The sequence below is a fragment of the Carassius carassius genome, chromosome 11, assembly GCF_963082965.1.
Source record: "Carassius carassius chromosome 11, fCarCar2.1, whole genome shotgun sequence".
NCBI lineage: Eukaryota > Metazoa > Chordata > Actinopteri > Cypriniformes > Cyprinidae > Carassius > Carassius carassius.
In genome coordinates this window covers 17,853,408-17,870,558 of record NC_081765.1, presented here as the reverse complement: position 1 = coordinate 17,870,558, position 17,151 = coordinate 17,853,408, and the positions used below count along the sequence as shown (strand labels likewise).

General features: G+C 36.8%; 1 non-coding gene and 1 pseudogene across 1 annotated transcript; both read left to right on the top strand.

The window, feature by feature from the left end:
• Positions 1-8,764: 8,764 nt before the first annotated feature.
• On the top strand, positions 8,765-8,874 carry trnal-caa (transfer RNA leucine (anticodon CAA)). Its single transcript has 2 exons — positions 8,765-8,802; positions 8,829-8,874. It is a non-coding gene; the product is annotated as a tRNA-Leu (tRNA).
• A 1,104-nt stretch (positions 8,875-9,978) lies between these two features.
• The window catches only part of LOC132152601 (dynein axonemal heavy chain 7-like), an 82,308-nt pseudogene continuing 75,135 nt past the window's right edge, over positions 9,979-17,151 (top strand).

Sequence of the window (17,151 nt, the reverse complement as noted above, 5' to 3'; positions counted from 1 at the left end):
ACTTTTAAAGTACGTGGATGTACACCATCGGGGCCTTCTGCCTTACTTGGTTTAATACGCCTTAACTGCTGACGAACCTCTTCCATATTAGATTAATAGCTGAACTACAGTCTTCAGAACTGCTCTGCCTTAGATTAGAGAGGACATTCTCATGTACAGAAGAGAAATCGCATTCATCAAACCTGGCAAAAAAAAGTATTGGCATCATTAGCCTGTATACCCAATTTACATAAACTGGGATTACTAGTCCCATATCCAGTAATACACTTCATACCATTCCACATACCTCGGGTGTTGCTAATGGACATTTTACCTTCAACACTTTCCTTATATTTTCGTTTGCCCTGTCTGATGATGACTTTCAACTCTCTTTGGGCAACTTTAATTCTTTCTTTATCACCACTATAAAAGGCTGCTTTCTTATAGCAGCTTTAACTTCTCTGGTGACCCATGGTTTATTATTGGGAAAGATTTTGATTTGTTTACACGGAATTACAACACACAATCATTAATATAACAAGTCACTTTGTCAGAGATACTGTCCAAATCACTGTCTCCATCAAAAAACACAGACCAGTCGGTGCATTCAAAACACCCCTTTAGTGCTTCACAAGCATCATCTGACCAGACGCGCACAGTCTTTGACGTAATCGGCTGTTTACGTATCAAGTCATGTTTATCAAATTATGGTCTGATTTACCCAGCGGAGGAAGCAATTTAGCAACATAGCCATCCTCAACATTTGTATAAAACAAGTCAATAGTATTATCACCCCTCGTAGGACACGTCACAATTTGTTTAAAAGATGGTAAGGTGGTGGAGAGAGTGCAGTGATTAAAATCCCCATTCACAATAACCAGCGCATCTGGAGAAGAGCGCTGTAAATCATGCGTGATTCTCGAAATTGTCTCAATGGCACACTTCCCATTTCCTGATGGTGGGACATACACCACTATGACAATGACATGGGAGAACTCCCTGGGTAGGTAGTAAGGTCTACAACTCACTGCAGTGAGCTCAATATTCGGGTCACAGACTCTTTCTTTTACCGTAACATGTTGAGTATGACACCAGCGTTTGTTCACATACAGACAGACACCTCCACCTTGCTTCTTACCCGTACTTGCTTGATCTCTGTCCATCATGTGAAGTGTAAAGCCTTCCATCTCCACATGAGAATCGGGTATCCTATCAGACAGCCACGTCTCAGAAAGACAGAGTAAACTGGTCTGCCGAAATGTGTGATCGAACTTCAAACAAGCTGTTTTCATCCGCTTTGTTGACGAGAGAGCGGACATTCCCCATAGTAACCGAGGGTAAGACAGGTTTGTATCCCCGCCGACGGTTTCTGACTCAGACACCTCCTCTGCTGCCTCTCTTCCTAACTTTTGCCATGGGCTGGATTTCTGATCGATCGACATCAGGATGTAAATTCATACGTTTCAGTATCTTAACAGTAATTCTGAAATCTTTTCTCATCTGTCTGCTAACACACCAGATGTTGTTGAGATTAATGAGAAGTGTGTTTGTTTTGGAGGTTGCATGCACCTTTGACTATTATGGTGGAAACTTTTATGACTAAAATCATTAAATATCAATCACTCCTAAATTCCATTTCAGAAATAGGTTATCGACTCCGATTACTTGTTTTTATATTCGGCAGCTTAGAAGACACACACATGTTGGTTGTAAGAGGGCTTCAACAACTCAGGATGCCCAAAACGAGGGCCAAACGCTTGGCAAAGTATTGTGCACTGTCTGCTATCATAGGCAGCCGTAACACATATGGAGGAGACGCTGTTATTTATACCCATAACACATGAGTGTTATGCTTAATATTGTAAATTACCTGCTGTACGCCACTGGTCCATGATCTTGTACATGTATTTAACTGTATCTATAATATTAATGTCCTTGTAAGTTACTTCTTTTAAGTGGACTTAAATAAATTGTTAAAATGTTCACTGTTGTGTGTGTGCACTTTGGATTGGTTAAATGCAGAGCACAAATTCCGAGTATGGGTCACTATATGTCATATCACTTTCATTTTCACTTTCATGCCTAAACATTTGAGATTCCCTGTCAACATTATTATTAAAATTCTACTACTGATGTCAACTAACAAACTGAAGTTTCTTAACCCTAAAAGTATATGTTTACATACTGTGTCTGTGGAATTAAATCTTTTAAATTATTTTATTAAATGGGTCCTATTATGCTTTTTTACTTTTGGAATTTTGGTCAGAGTGTAGTGTGTATTTTTGGGAATAAAAAAAGATCTACAAAGTTACAAATCTCAAAGTCCACTCCAAAGGGAGACATTGTTCATGTACTTTTTACACTGAATTAATCTTAAATTAAAATTACTTAAAAGAAATGACAACTACAAGTTGTATTGGTAACAACATGTAAAGATGTATGAATTACTGATAATTAACACCTTCCAGAGGATCCCTTTTCTGTTGACAATTTGGGAAATCCAGCTTCTGTTTTACATGTCTCATATTATAATTTTGGCAAACATTTTTTTGTTGTTTATGTGCAGGAAAATGCTCATTTTGTGGTTGTGGATATGGTGCTAGAAATGCTGGCGGCTATGAAATGGGTTGTTTGTTTGCAGCATTTAAAAAACACACATCCTCATCAAGAAAGATGTGAAACAAAATCGGATTGTGTTGCAACAAAGTCCTATGTCTTCTGCATGTGATGTGAGATCAGATATTGCAAACTTTAAAACTAACAGGTCATCATTAATAAGTATAACTTCTGCAGTATTTTACTTTTCTAAAAAGTTTCTTTTCTGTTTTTTTTTTTGGCAAGTATTTGCTGAAATCCACTTTAATACAGTAATGTTCAAATGTTAACATTAGATAATGCATATAATTATCTTACAAATATACTGTTGTTTATAGTTAAATAATATTTGGTCATTTAGTAGATATTCTCTCATTTTCAGTGTCATCCATGGCAACGCTGTGACTCTTGTTTTTCTCTCATTTGATTCAAATTAATGCAACTTTTTTCCCTTTTCCCTTCTTCTTCTCACACAGAACAATCTCCTTGACAGCAACCAATCTGGCTTCAGAAGTGGACATTCAACTGAGACTAGGTTGCTGAAGCCCTAAGACTGGCAAGAGCAGAATCCAAATCTTCAATACTTATCTTGCTTGATCTGTCCGCTGCTTTTGACACGGTTAACCACCAGATCTTCCTGTCAACCTTACTGGCAAAGGGCAGGTGAGGTGTCCAAGTCGCAACATCTAACTACTGGGGTGCCTCAAAAACTAAAACTGTCCGATCCTGCAGATTTGCTTTATTCAACATCAAGAAGATCAGGCCCTTTCTTTCAGAACATGCTGCACAACTCTTTGTTCAAGCTCTTGTTCTGTCCAGGCTGGACTATTGCAATGCTCTCTTGGCAGGTCTTCCAGCCAATTCTATCAAACCTTTACAATTAATCCAGAACGCGGCAGCAAGATTAATTTTTAATGAGCTGAAAAGAATACATGTCACACCTCTGTTTATCAATTTGCACTGGCTTCCAATAGCTGCTCGCCTAAAATTCAAGGCATTGATGTTTGCCTACAAAACCATCACTGTCTCTGCACCCATTTACCTAAATTCATTACTTCAGACTTATGTGCCCTCTAGAAGCGTGCATTCTGCAAGTGAACGTCGCTTGATTGTGCCATCCCAAAGAAGCACAAAGTCATTTTTACGGACTTTTAAATGGAATGACCTCCCCAACTCAATCCGAGCTGAGTCCTTAGCCATCTTCAAGAATCGGCTTAAAACACATCTCTTCCATCTTCATTTGACCCTCTAACTTTAGCACTCACTATTCTTATTCTATTATTTATAATAATAATAATAATAAATAAATAAAAACTAACTAGCATTCTAATCTTTTATTATATCTGTTTTGTTTTCATTTATTATACAATTAACAAAAGCAAAAAAGAAGAAAAAAAGATCTTTAACACTAGCTTGCTCTATTCTTTTTCTATTATATCTGTTTTCTTTTCATTTATTATATTATTTAAAAAGCCCTCACTGCGTTAAGCTAACTGAGACTTGTTATAGCACTTATATATTATTGCTCTTTTGTTGATTTTGATTGCTTCCATTGTCCTCATTTATAAGTCGCTTTGGACAAAAGTGTCTGCCAAATGACTGAATGCAACTAGTGCCACCTTATGTCTCAATTATCAAATGTATTAACTCAGAAGACTTCATTTTAATAGTAATACAAACATAGCAATATTACTGTAATACTATTGGATTATTAGTCCTGTTGGTAGTCTGATTCTTTTGAACATTGTACTATTTTTTTTTCTTAGCAAAAACTTGCATTTAGAAAGTAACATTAGTAACATGTTAAAGTATAAACCTTATTTTAAGCTGCTATACCTAAACTACCTAATGATAAACATTTTATTTAGTCATAATACATAATAATACCACCCCACCATTTTTGGTGATTTAACACATTGAAAAGAAAATCTATTCATATTCTGAAGCAAATTCAAAGAAAAATTGTATTGTTCACATGAAGTGTATTTGTTTCTCTTTCTCTTTTTATCTCTGCTGGATGACAGCAGCCCCAAACTATCTTCAAACAGATACTCCCTGCCTTCTTTTCAGGTGTGCAGTAAATTCTGCACCTTCGAAGTCATGTCATTGTGTTTTAGGCTAATTTCCAGATAGTATTGTTTTATTTGCAGTTGTCTGTAGAGCTCCAGAATGCAGCGCTCTGCTGAAAATGCAGCCCACCATTTGGTGTCAGAGTTCAGGAAGCAGTGGTTCCCCTCTGAGCTACTGCAAAACCATGACAACCTCAACTCTGCTCTGCAGGAAGTGAGAATGGTTATGCATACACACACATTCATGCAATGAGCGCACACTTTTATCTGCGACACACTGTACACACATTAAACATTTTTAAGGGCATTGATTTTTACAATATTTATTTTATCACTACCAATAAATGAAAAACACTGTCCCTTTTATGGGAGAGAACAGGATAAGTCTAACTGAAGAGATTGTGCAGAAGACCAGAATGAGAGAAACATTAATCTGGGCTCCACCCAAATTTCAAATCAAATTGTTTTTTTTTTTGTTTTTTTAGACTGCAGAGCCTGTTTTCACATCTCATGCTTTCATGATGAATCATGTCTCAAATGTGTCAGACTAGAGAAAAAAAAGAAACTCCATCAAGACATTAATTTATGAAATGTCCTACATGTCCTTCGCCGCATTTTAAAGTGGCATAAAAACGTTCTGGTGTTCAGAGCTCTTGAACTATTCTTACTGACATGCTTTACATGCTGTAATTTTGTAAAGCATATGAATGTAGTTTTTTATAGTGTTCGATGCTGTACATTGTATTTCCATTAAGTAACATGCATTACAATGTGTGAACGCTAGAACACAGAGACCTGCCAAACTCTATTATCTTCATATTTTGAACACAGGAATAATTCAGGTGTCAGAAAATGTGATCACACACTTGAAAACACACAGCTGAAATTTGAACATTAAAATCCCTGACAATACAAAATGTTCTCACAAAAGACCCTGTTTAGCTGATAGTTTTGTCACATTTCATTCTGCAATAGGTTGCTTGTAAAATATGGGCAGTTCCATGGCTTTGGAATAATGTTAATTCTGCAAGACACACACACAGACACACAAAAAAAACTGCCATTTATTACACAATGATTGACAGAATATGGCGGGGGGTGTATGTGATTTTTCATAGCTTATTTTTCCTACAATTAACGTTAAGCTTTTAGCAATTATTTAAAATGCATCTGGTCACTCTACACAATAATCTAGAAACAATGTGAATGAACACCTCAAAAGCTTAAGCAGCAAACTTTGCAAAACACAAAATTTATGTCACTGCCAAAACAATTGTCCATGACTGTATCACAGATCACATCGGGTCATCTGTAGTACAGCTGCTTAGTTTACACGTTTTGGCAACCAGGTGGTAACGTTAGTGTGAGCAAATGAAGCCTCGAGAAATTAACCCTTTTGTGAACCACTTGGCTGAAAAGCTTCAGTGCTTCACGAGGCTTCGTCTCGCCATCATTAGTGTTTGGAAGTTATTGTTAAGATGAGTTGAAAAGGTTTAGTTTGTTACCTGTGTTTGTTTAGTGACCGCTTGTGAAAGTGTTGTTGCTAGCCCGGTAACCAAGGAAGCGCGATGACCACCGGAATGGGCTCTGATTTATGGAAGCAGATTAGTCTCAAATATAATTCACGCAAAAAACACGATTCACACATGCGTAGACAATTTCTCATGCATGAAACCTAATTCACGTACACACAAAAAAAATTCACGTGCGTGAAAAAAAAAATTCACAAAAAGCAATTCACATGCGCAAAATAAAATTATATATTTATAAAATACGTTTCACAAATGCAAAAAACTATTTTGCAATAATATATGAAACACAAAATAATTTAACATAAAAAAAACATTAGGCTATAGCTTATATTTCTTAAGTAAATGTTTAAATTAATGTAAAAAATAATAATAATTGTAAAACTGAAAAAAAAAAATTAATTGTGTTCAGCATGGTGGGACGCATTTGAATTGGTGACGGGCCGCGGGTTGAGATGATGCTGCTGCTAGCTCCATGGTCATTTAATAGGCCTAGCATATTGTTTCTTTTACGCGGCTGAAAATAACCGTGCTTTCTGTTACTGAGCCTGTGTCTGTCACTCGTCCTCTTAAAAGTGGAAGCTTGTGCTTTGTTGCATTATATTGAAACTTTGTTGATGTTCTTTGTTCATGACTCTTAATATGGCGATAAAAGACAGCTTTGTTGCGTTTTTTTTAAGTGGGGATTGGGGGTGCGCCAACCCGGTTGGGACATAGAAGGGGGAGCACAGGAAAAAAAAGTTTGGGAACCGCTGCATAACGGTTATGGAAATTAGAACGACAGTACATTGAATTAAATTGCAATGAAGTTACAAACGATCCACATCACAAAGAGAATAAGCTCCGAAATAGATAAAATAAATAAAAACGAGGATCAATCTGAAACTTTTCAAGTGCGACAATAAATAACCTACACACGATCCACAACATAATTAAGTTGCAAAGAGCATAGGCTCAAAAATAAAATAAAATGAAAGAGGATGCATCTGGAACTTTTCGAGTGCAGCGCAGAAGTCGCTCAGCCTGCAGCGAGAGAGAGATTTCCTCAAGATTTTTTATTTGCTCATTTTCTTTCTCTATTCTCTTCGTCTCTGTTGCCTCCAAATCCTCACTCTCTCTTGGCCCCTCTCCTCCTGACTAACAACTTTATCATAAGATGTCCTGACAGTTTCTCTGATTTCAGCCAGCTAAGCATATTTATAATATATATTATGGAATAAATTAAAAGAGTTGGCACGCATATTAGCCTGCAGTACATAAAAGAAGAACAGTGCGTTGAAGACAGCATCTGTCTTCTACGTTTCCATCGAAAACTAATAAATTATAGGTTTTTTTAAATAAAAGCGATTACAAAGGAAATGTTTACTGTTCATGTTTTTTATTGTATGGAAAAATCCCATTAAAAAAAAAACAGTACAGTGTACAGACAATATATTTACAAATTAAACAACGTTTCTAAATATGTGATGTTGTTTATCTTGATCGAACTACATTGCTTAAACGTAACAATGACTAGGCTACATGTTTTAAAATGTATTACTGTAAGAAAGTACACACTGATCTAACAGACATCAATTTATAAAACAAGATTATTTAGAATTATAATTTCACAACTCTCAAAATGTTACTTTTGTCTTTACAGGTCTTTCTTTTTACTATCCTGATTGCAGTTTAATTTATAATTACTGTAACTGTCCTGTTACAACTGTATTTTTTTCTAACTAGAAAAACTGTCTTGATTGAATGTGTAAACGATAAAATGTGTAAACTCAGACTTTTATGAAATAAACTAAACTCTTACCTGTGCTTCCCGTTCTTCATTCGCCATGCTGGATTACTGATGTAAAGGCTTAATTTCCGTTCTAATTAATCCACATTGCGCTAAAGGTGCGCAGAATCGTGCTCCTTGAATGCACTCAGTGGCTTATGATATGATTGGTTGAATGGTAAGCTCGCATCTGATTGGCTAAAGAGTACGACAGACCCACGTGGGAAGAGAGCTCTGCCAGGAAAGTCTCAAAAACACACACACACAAATCCAAGTGGATTCGTAGTAAATGACGATTCGTACATTCAGACACTCGTACATTTTAAACATTCAAAGGTTTTTGTGCACAGTTGTATATCTACAAATAGTTTTTTGCATTTGTGAAATGTATTTTATAAATATATAATTTTATTTTGCGCTTGTGAATTGCTTTTTGTGAATATATATTTTTTTCACCCACGTGAATTTTTTTTTGTGTGTACGTGAATTAGGTTTCATGCATGAGAAATTGTCTACGCATGTGTGAATCGTGTTTTTTGCGTGAATTATATTTGAGACTAATCTGCTTCCATACTGATTGGTCTACATTTGACGTAATGCAAGTGCCCGCCCCATGCACGCGCACAGAGGAGTTGTGTGTATTTGCTGTTTAATCTCATAGACTGTAAAAAAAAAAAAAAACCGTATTTCGTTCGTTTCTTAACAGCTAAAACATTTGAAATAGGCAATGCTGCTTTGACCTAGATTTATACATGCACGTCATGTACACCAAGAAAGATTTAGCAGAAATAGATAGAAAGGCTTTAGTGAGATCGGTGACGTATGTCAGGATGGCCGAGCGGTCTAAGGCGCCAGACTCAAGGTTCAAACCTTCCTATGAAACGGGGTTTCTGGTCTCCGAATGGAGGCGTGGGTTCGAATCCCACTTCTGACAACCATTTTATGTCGATCCAATAATGCTTTAAACATTAGGATTTTCTTTCTGTTTGGGCTTTCCTATGTTCCAGAGGTTCTATTTCATCAAATTTAAATATAACCTTTATTATTATTATTATTATTTTTTTTAAAATGCCTGTATTTTAGTGTTTTACCCTTGACTCAAAATTTACATCTTAAACAAGTTTTGAATCCTAAAACAAATATCATTATTAAATAACAATAAATAAAATATTAAATAAAAATAATAACTTTTGAATATTAAATAATATAAAACATATATATAAATTCGATCAGAGAATGCTATTAAAAAGACGAGAATGTGGTAGAGAATGTTCATGACTTTCAATCAATCAATGAATAAAAAATTCAAAAGTGAATTTTAGGAAAAGGTTATTTTCTAAACGTCCACAAGAACAAAACAAATCATTTCTTCAGGCCCAGAAAAGAATGTGAAACCAGCTTCACTCAGTCAATCCCACTATGCTATACTAGATCTGTGGCAAGTGTCTTTCAAGTTAGTGTCAGATGACCATGAAGACACTGTGGGACTGGACAGATTCAGAACACTGAATGTGTTGAACTGCATTGTAGCAATAAGCCCCTTGTGGAACGGAAACTTTGACATCACACAGAAACTGGTTATTCATAATTTGCAGTGTCATCAAGAGTTCAAGTCTCTGACAAATTTCCAAAACATTTAGTCAGTAAATTGTTAGTAAAAAAGCTTTTGTTACAGTAATAATATACTTTAAAAGTGCAAACTGAATGAAATATTTTACAGACACTTTATTGCACTCAATTATTAAAATTTAATGGTTTCAAATTTAATTTAAAGTAAAACATTTAATTTGACATCATTACAACGTTTACTTAACATCACGAAACAGTCATGAAAGTGTACTCGTTGTAAATATACTTAACTGTCCGTTATGTCATTAGTATTGTATTATCTGCAAGTACTTTATATGTATGTATATATATATATATATATATATATATATATATATATATGTGTGTGTGTGTGTGTGTGAGTGTGCACATTCAGGTTCACATTCAGTAGATTAAGCACACTTCTTTATCACAAGGGACCTTTCCCGTAATGTCTACATTGTCTTGTTCACTTCTGCAGGAAGTTCACCTTAGGGAGGTGGAGGTCTTCCACAATGAGCAGGAATCTGTGGAGTTGTCTGCCTTTTCAGCAGTTAGTCAGCAAACACATTAAATGCTCCAAAGGCACTCTTCTCAAAAAGTAAGCACTCTCAGTTGTTTCCATGTACTTGTCAATTCATCAGCGACCGCATTGATTGATCATCCATTCCAGCCATCTATTGAATTTTTCATGGATGAGGACAATAACTTGAGAATGAAAGATTTTGCTAACTACTCAATATTTCAGTATGCAATACAAGTTATCGACAGCTGAACAAAATGCAAATAATTTCCTTAATCTAAGCAGAGTGTACCCTACAAAAACAATGACACTTTGTTTCTTTTCTTTTCTTTTCTTTTTTCTTTTCTTTTCTTTTCTTTTCTTTTCTTTTCTTTTCTTTTCTTTTCTTTTCTTTTCTTTTCTTTTCTTTTCTTTTCTTTTCTTTTCTTTTCTTTTCTTTTCTTTTCTCAATCAGTTGGATACCAGAAGTGAAGCAAATCTGTTGTCTTAGTAGCAAGCACAAGCTGATCCCTAGCAACACTAGTTTCTACAACTGTCTGGCCCCGCTCATGACCTCCCAGCTCTGAACCCTGGCACTGGAGTCTATTCATCTCTACACACACCACATCGCCCAGGACCCTGTAAGATCTGTAGCGCTGCAATCTCTGAACCTTTTTTTTTTTGCTTTGGTGTATCTTTTATTATTTACATTTTGACAACCTTTATAAATCCCCATGAAATGAGCCTTTGAGCCTTTGAGCATCCAGGGTTTGTTTTAAAGCTGGTGCTGAATCAAAATAATATCAAATTTTAACCTGATTTCAAAGACTTTAAGTCACCCTGCTAAATGTGTATGACTTGATGCTGAAATCCTTAAGTCTGATCCCCCGAGTAGAGACGTAGATATACTCAGAATGGGTAAACATATGTTTTTTAAATTTTATGTTACATCTTGCTTGTGCTGTGTTGTTTGGTAGCTATATTAATATTCAAGGGAACATTTCATGAGAAATCAAATTTCCCTTGATCTTTTGAGATAAAAGAGCTCAGTGTACTTGAAAACAAAATATATGTTCAGAATTCAAAACTTCTTCCCAAGTGAAAACAGACCATTTAATGAAGCTGAATCACATAGATCACATAGATTGTTCATTCTGAAACAAATCTTGGTTAACTGTGTTGACATCTACAACCCGAATTCCGGAAAAGTTGAGACGTTTTTTAAATTTTAATAAAATGAAAACTAAAGGAATTTCAAATCACATGAGCCAATATTTTATTCACAATAGAACATAGATAACGTAGCAAATGTTTAAACTGAGAAATTTTACACTTTTATCCACTTAATTAGCTCATTTAAAATTTAATGCCTGCTACAGGTCTCAAAAAAGTTGGCACAGGGGCAACAAATGGCTAAAAAAGCAAGCAGTTTTGAAAAGATTCAGCTGGGAGAACATCTAGTGATTAATTAAGTTAATTGATATCAGGTCTGTAACATGATTAGCTATAAAAGCTTTGTCTTAGATAAGCAGAGTCTCTCAGAAGTAAAGATGGGCAGAGGCTCTCCAATCTGTGAAAGACTGCGTAAAAAAATTGTGGAAAACTTTAAAAACAATGTTCCTCAACGTCAAATTGCAAAGGCTTTGCAAATCTCATCATCTACAGTGCATAACATCATCAAAAGATTCAGAGAAACTGGAGAAATCTCTGTGCGTAAGGGACAAGGCCGGAGACCTTTATTGGATGCCCGTGGTCTTCGGGCTCTCAGACGACACTGCATCGCTCATCGGCATGATTGTGTCAATGACATTACTAAATGGGCCCAGGAATACTTTCAGAAACCACTGTCGGTAAACACAATCCGCCGTGCCATCAGCAGATGCCAACTAAAGCTCTATCATGCAAAAAGGAAGCCATATGTGAACATGGTCCAGAAGCGCCGTCGTGTCCTGTGGGCCAAGGCTCATTTAAAATGGACTATTTCAAAGTGGAATAGTGTTTTATGGTCAGACGAGTCCAAATTTGACATTCTTGTTGGAAATCACGGACGCCGTGTCCTCCGGGCTAAAGAGGAGGGAGACCTTCCAGCATGTTATCAGCGTTCAGTTCAAAAGCCAGCATCTCTGATGGTATGGGGGTGCATAAGTGCATACGGTATGGGCAGCTTGCATGTTTTGGAAGGCTCTGTGAATGCTGAAAGGTATATAAAGGTTTTAGAGCAACATATGCTTCCCTCCAAACAACGTCTATTTCAGGGAAGGCCTTGTTTATTTCAGCAGGACAATGCAAAACCACATACTGCAGCTATAACAACAGCATGGCTTCGTCGTAGAAGAGTCCGGGTGCTAACCTGGCCTGCCTGCAGTCCAGATCTTTCACCTATAGAGAACATTTGGCGCATCATTAAACGAAAAATACGTCAAAGACGACCACGAACTCTTCAGCAGTTGGAAATCTATATAAGGCAAGAATGGGACCAAATTCCAACAGCAAAACTCCAGCAACTCATAGCCTCAATGCCCAGACGTCTTCAAACTGTTTTGAAAAGAAAAGGAGATGCTACACCATGGTAAACATGCCCCGTCCCAACTATTTTGAGACCTGTAGCAGAAATCAAAATTGAAATGAGCTCATTTTGTGCATAAAATTGTAAACTTTCTCATTTTAAACATTTGCTATGTTATCTATGTTCTATTGTGAATGAAATATTGGCTCATGTGATTTGAAAGTCTTTTAGTTTTCATTTTATTAAAATGTAAAAAACGTCCCAACTTTTCCGGAATTCGGGTTGTATATATATTTCCATATTTTTTTGTTTTGGGCACAAAAAAAGTTTACATTATAAGTTGTCTTCAGGGAGAAAGAAAGAACAAAGTGTGATATCACTTCTTTAACACTGTACAAAGATTACCTTTAGTTAGGTTGCATAATCTAAATATTATCAGCTGCTTTAACCAAACACAGTTGCCATTCCAACACACCGTATTCATTATCTTGCCAGAGATCCTGGAGACCCAGCAGGAGAAGGTCAGACGTGTAATACACACAGAAAGTGCTGAGACTTTGAAGCATGTCCGTCTCTATGATAAGTATGCTCCACTGGTGTCCCAGCAAGCTGAGGAGGATGATACCCAGTTCCTGCAGGAGCAGCTCTCCTTCCAGGAGCTGATGATGGAGGTGACACGCTAACAGCAGCTGACAGGGGAAATCCAATACAATACCCTGATGGTTAATGGTTATTTAAATAATTTGAACCAGTTCATATTCTGGCAGTCTTATGACCACAATCTTAATAATTTTTTTTTTTTTTTTTATGTTTTAGGTGTTGCCTTTGGGCATGTTTGAAGTGCATTCCCATGATCTGGTCCTTGCCCTTGTAAAGCTAGCAGAGGGTCTCCTGCAGAAAGTGGTCACTCACACGATAGAGGGTCATCAAGAGTTCAATAACAAGTGAGTCACTGACAAATCTCCAAAACATGTTGTTTCATTTAATAAAGAACATGAAGTGAGCTGAAATCTGCTGTGTTTCTGGGGAGTTATGAGAGTGCAGATTCTATGGGCTGTTCATTAATTATGGAGAAGATTTGTTTTGGCAGGTGCTTTGTAATCCCGGTCTCCGTGAGCGCCATTAGGAGGCCTTGTCTCCTGTTCTCCTCAAGGCCTCAGAGGAGGATGTCTGTGTTGGCCAGGTTTTTCCACTGCATCTGGAAGCTCACCTCTCTGAAAAGGCCATGGAGTGCATGGCTAGTGAATGGGCAGGGATGGAGTTCACCCTCCTGCCCTATCGTGAAACTGGTAACTCTATTCTGCCCTCATTGGATGAGATCCAGATGCTGCTGGATGACCATATTGTCAAGAGCCAGACCACGAGGGGCTACATTTCTAGGTTTATTTACTTATTTATTTAAATCATATTATGGAACAAGTATGAGCTTCAGATAAAATTTCATTTTAAATTTTCATTTTAAAATTTCATTCTTTCATTTAAATTTACCGATTAAATAACTGTATACAGCACAGCTAAAATTCTCCTTTTTTTTTTTTTAGGTATAAAAAGTTTATAAATCTACTGTAATTTAATTACAGATAAAATTTTACTGGGCACAGCAAAACCTTAATGGGGTTTATACCTCATTAAAAAGGGTCTATGCCCATGCTTCTTCTAAATTTGCATGTGAAACAAACTATTTTTTTCCAACAATCGGGCTGAAAGTAAAGGTGACATTAGCATTTACATTAGAACATGATTTAGTATCGCATGATTACAAAATCTTACTTGCACTTATTTGTCCATGAACCATGTAGATTTAATAGCTTCAGTGGCTTAAAATTTATCACATACTTTTTAATCCTGATTTTGCAGCACAACAATTACAAAATAAAATTATATAAGAGTGAGCCCAAATTGTTACAGAAAAGTGCTGTTTTTAACTATTTGTGTAGATTGTATTCACTGTACTGTATATCTGTATTTCAGAGACTGGGAGAGTAAGCTGCTTTTGCTTCAGGAAATTATGGATGAGTGATTAAAGATTCAGGGCACCTGGCTCTACCTTGAGCCCATCTCCGGTCTCCCAGACATAATGGCAGATGCCTGAAGAGGGATGTTGCTTTACTGCTGTGGTCTGGATAAAACCTAGAGGGACACTATGAAACAAGTCAGCTTGGTGAGACAGAAAGCCTTACATATGCAACAAAATATCAACATGAATTTGGGTTTGTTTATTTCTAGATCAGAATATCACTTTGAAGAAACTTCTGACATATATTTTGTGTGAAAGGATATAGTGTTCATGACAAATGAGATGACTATCAGACACACACCCAAACACAATCACTCATCTAGAGACTCTTCAGCAAGTAATTGGCAAGCCGAGTCACAGTGCTTTGAGATACATCAATATCTGTTGTCCTCCTCTACAAGGAAAACAAAAAGTTGCTTGGTTCTGCCTTCAAATAGGAATTATGGATTTTGTCTGGAGGGACTCAAATGTGAGAATGTGCAGAAAACAAGGTCTTCGAGCAGCACGAGGCATGCTGCCTCCCTCCACAAGGTTTGAGATAATGTGTGTCCATAGGTTCAGAAAACCTCAGCACTTTTTATGGGAGTCTAAAGGCACTATATTAATTTATCACAGACTCTTTAGAGACTATTTTCTGACAGTTGACAAACATTCTCTGTAATGGAAATTTACTATAGTCATATATCTAGTTCTACATGTATCTAAAGTGATTATGTTGGGGAGCATGTTGTTGAAAAACAGCTTTGTGCTTAAGCTGTAAGCTTAGAATACTACCGATGGCGATATCAGAATGTCCACTAGGTGTCTCTCTTCATCTGTGGTACCCATAAAGCTGTTGAACACCTCCAGATTTTATTTACTCTTGTCTAATGTGTTTCACACTTTCCCCATTTGACAGAAACAGAAATAAACATTCTTTAATTGATTTCAAAATTCGGGGTTTCTTTAAGGATGTTTTCTTTTTGAATAAGTCCTACAACACTCCACGGTTTTCACATTATGAACCTTAAATGGCTTTTCTTGGAGAAGCAAACACTTATTATTTCAGCTGGAAGGCAGGTGTTTTTGCCTGTTGCTGCTTTACAGGAAAGCTGGTTTCATGCAACAGTACAGCAGTACATAAAGAATGGCTTGCTTATAATATCAGTGGGGTGTTTGGGGGAAACATCAGCATGTTACATCTAGATCTGAGCCCAGTTTTTATTTTGCTAAAGACACAATGAGGCACATATGAAGCTATTCTGAATCCAGAGGCATAATGCTACTGTAGATGAAAGGGAATGCATTCATGAAGAAAAAGCAATCAGTAACTGTGAATATCTGGCACTGCTGAGCAGCCCACCTGCATGTTTCAGCACCCTGTGAAAGGAAGTGGATGATTCTCAGCATCCTTTCATTCAGAAGCATTCTGGCAGCACTCACCCTCTCACTCTAATGTAATTCAGTGTGACGGAGAGGGAGGGAGAGTATTTAAAAGAGTAATTGGCATAAAACATCCGCTCCTTCTTTCATTAGAGTCATCCAGTGATGTCTTTTCATGTTTTAAAAGGGTTATTTTCTGGAGGCTTTGGTTATTAACAACCCCTCATTACATCCTCTCAGTCCCTGTCAAGCAACTCAGGCCTTTTTGTCATCCAAAAGTGATCGTTAAACTTCAATCTCTCTGTGAACGTGACGTCTAGTCACCGTAGGTAATAGAAAATCAATAGCAATCCGAAAAGGGGAAAAAGCAATTATTATCTCTTTACAGGTGAGCAGCATCTATGAGAGGTGGAAAGGGAGGGGGGCAGGAGATCCAGTTGTTTCCTCTCTTTTTAATGAAGGACATGGCCTTCATACAACTTTTGGAGAAACGTTTGAAAATCAGACAGCAAAAGATGGGATGAGTTTTCCTAGAGGGAGACACTTTTAATAAATTAACTCTTTTGTGAAAGCTATTATCTTTTCATCATTGGATTTGTCTGAACAACCTCTGACAGTGTTTCATTACTCATGATTTCCGTGCTTTTTAAGTTTCTCAACTGCAGTCGAACTTGAAAACTTCACACACGGTCCAGAGGATTCCTTTAGAGATCAGTCCTGTTACGGTCAAATATGCACTTTAATATGCACTTTAATGATCTACTAAATTATTAGTGGTGCTTGATATAGAAGATAATTCACATACATATGGTAAGGGATTCAAACAAAACCCTAAGAATTAAAGTTCTGGGTGTAACTTGCACTGGCTGACAGGGAAAATACTAAGGGGAATGTTGAGGAGAAATGTTGAAAATGTTTGAATCCCATAGATATCCCATTTTATAATTAATGTGTATATATCTTTATGTTTTTATGCTCTACTATTAGTGTTATCTGTATACACCAAGGGTCTGATGGTCTTCCCGCCGAAACGGGTGTGGCCGAACCTTATAAAAGGAGCTTGAAAAGGCTGACTTACCTGATTTATTTCATCGCTGAAGCGAACCAGAGTGAATCGTATGCACGACAGAGAACGCAGTACTCGTTCCCTCTTCTAGAGAGAACCGAGGTTACGTTAGTAACCGAGTACGTTCTCTTACGAGAGTTCTCTCGTACTGCGTCTTAGCTAAGACGCTAC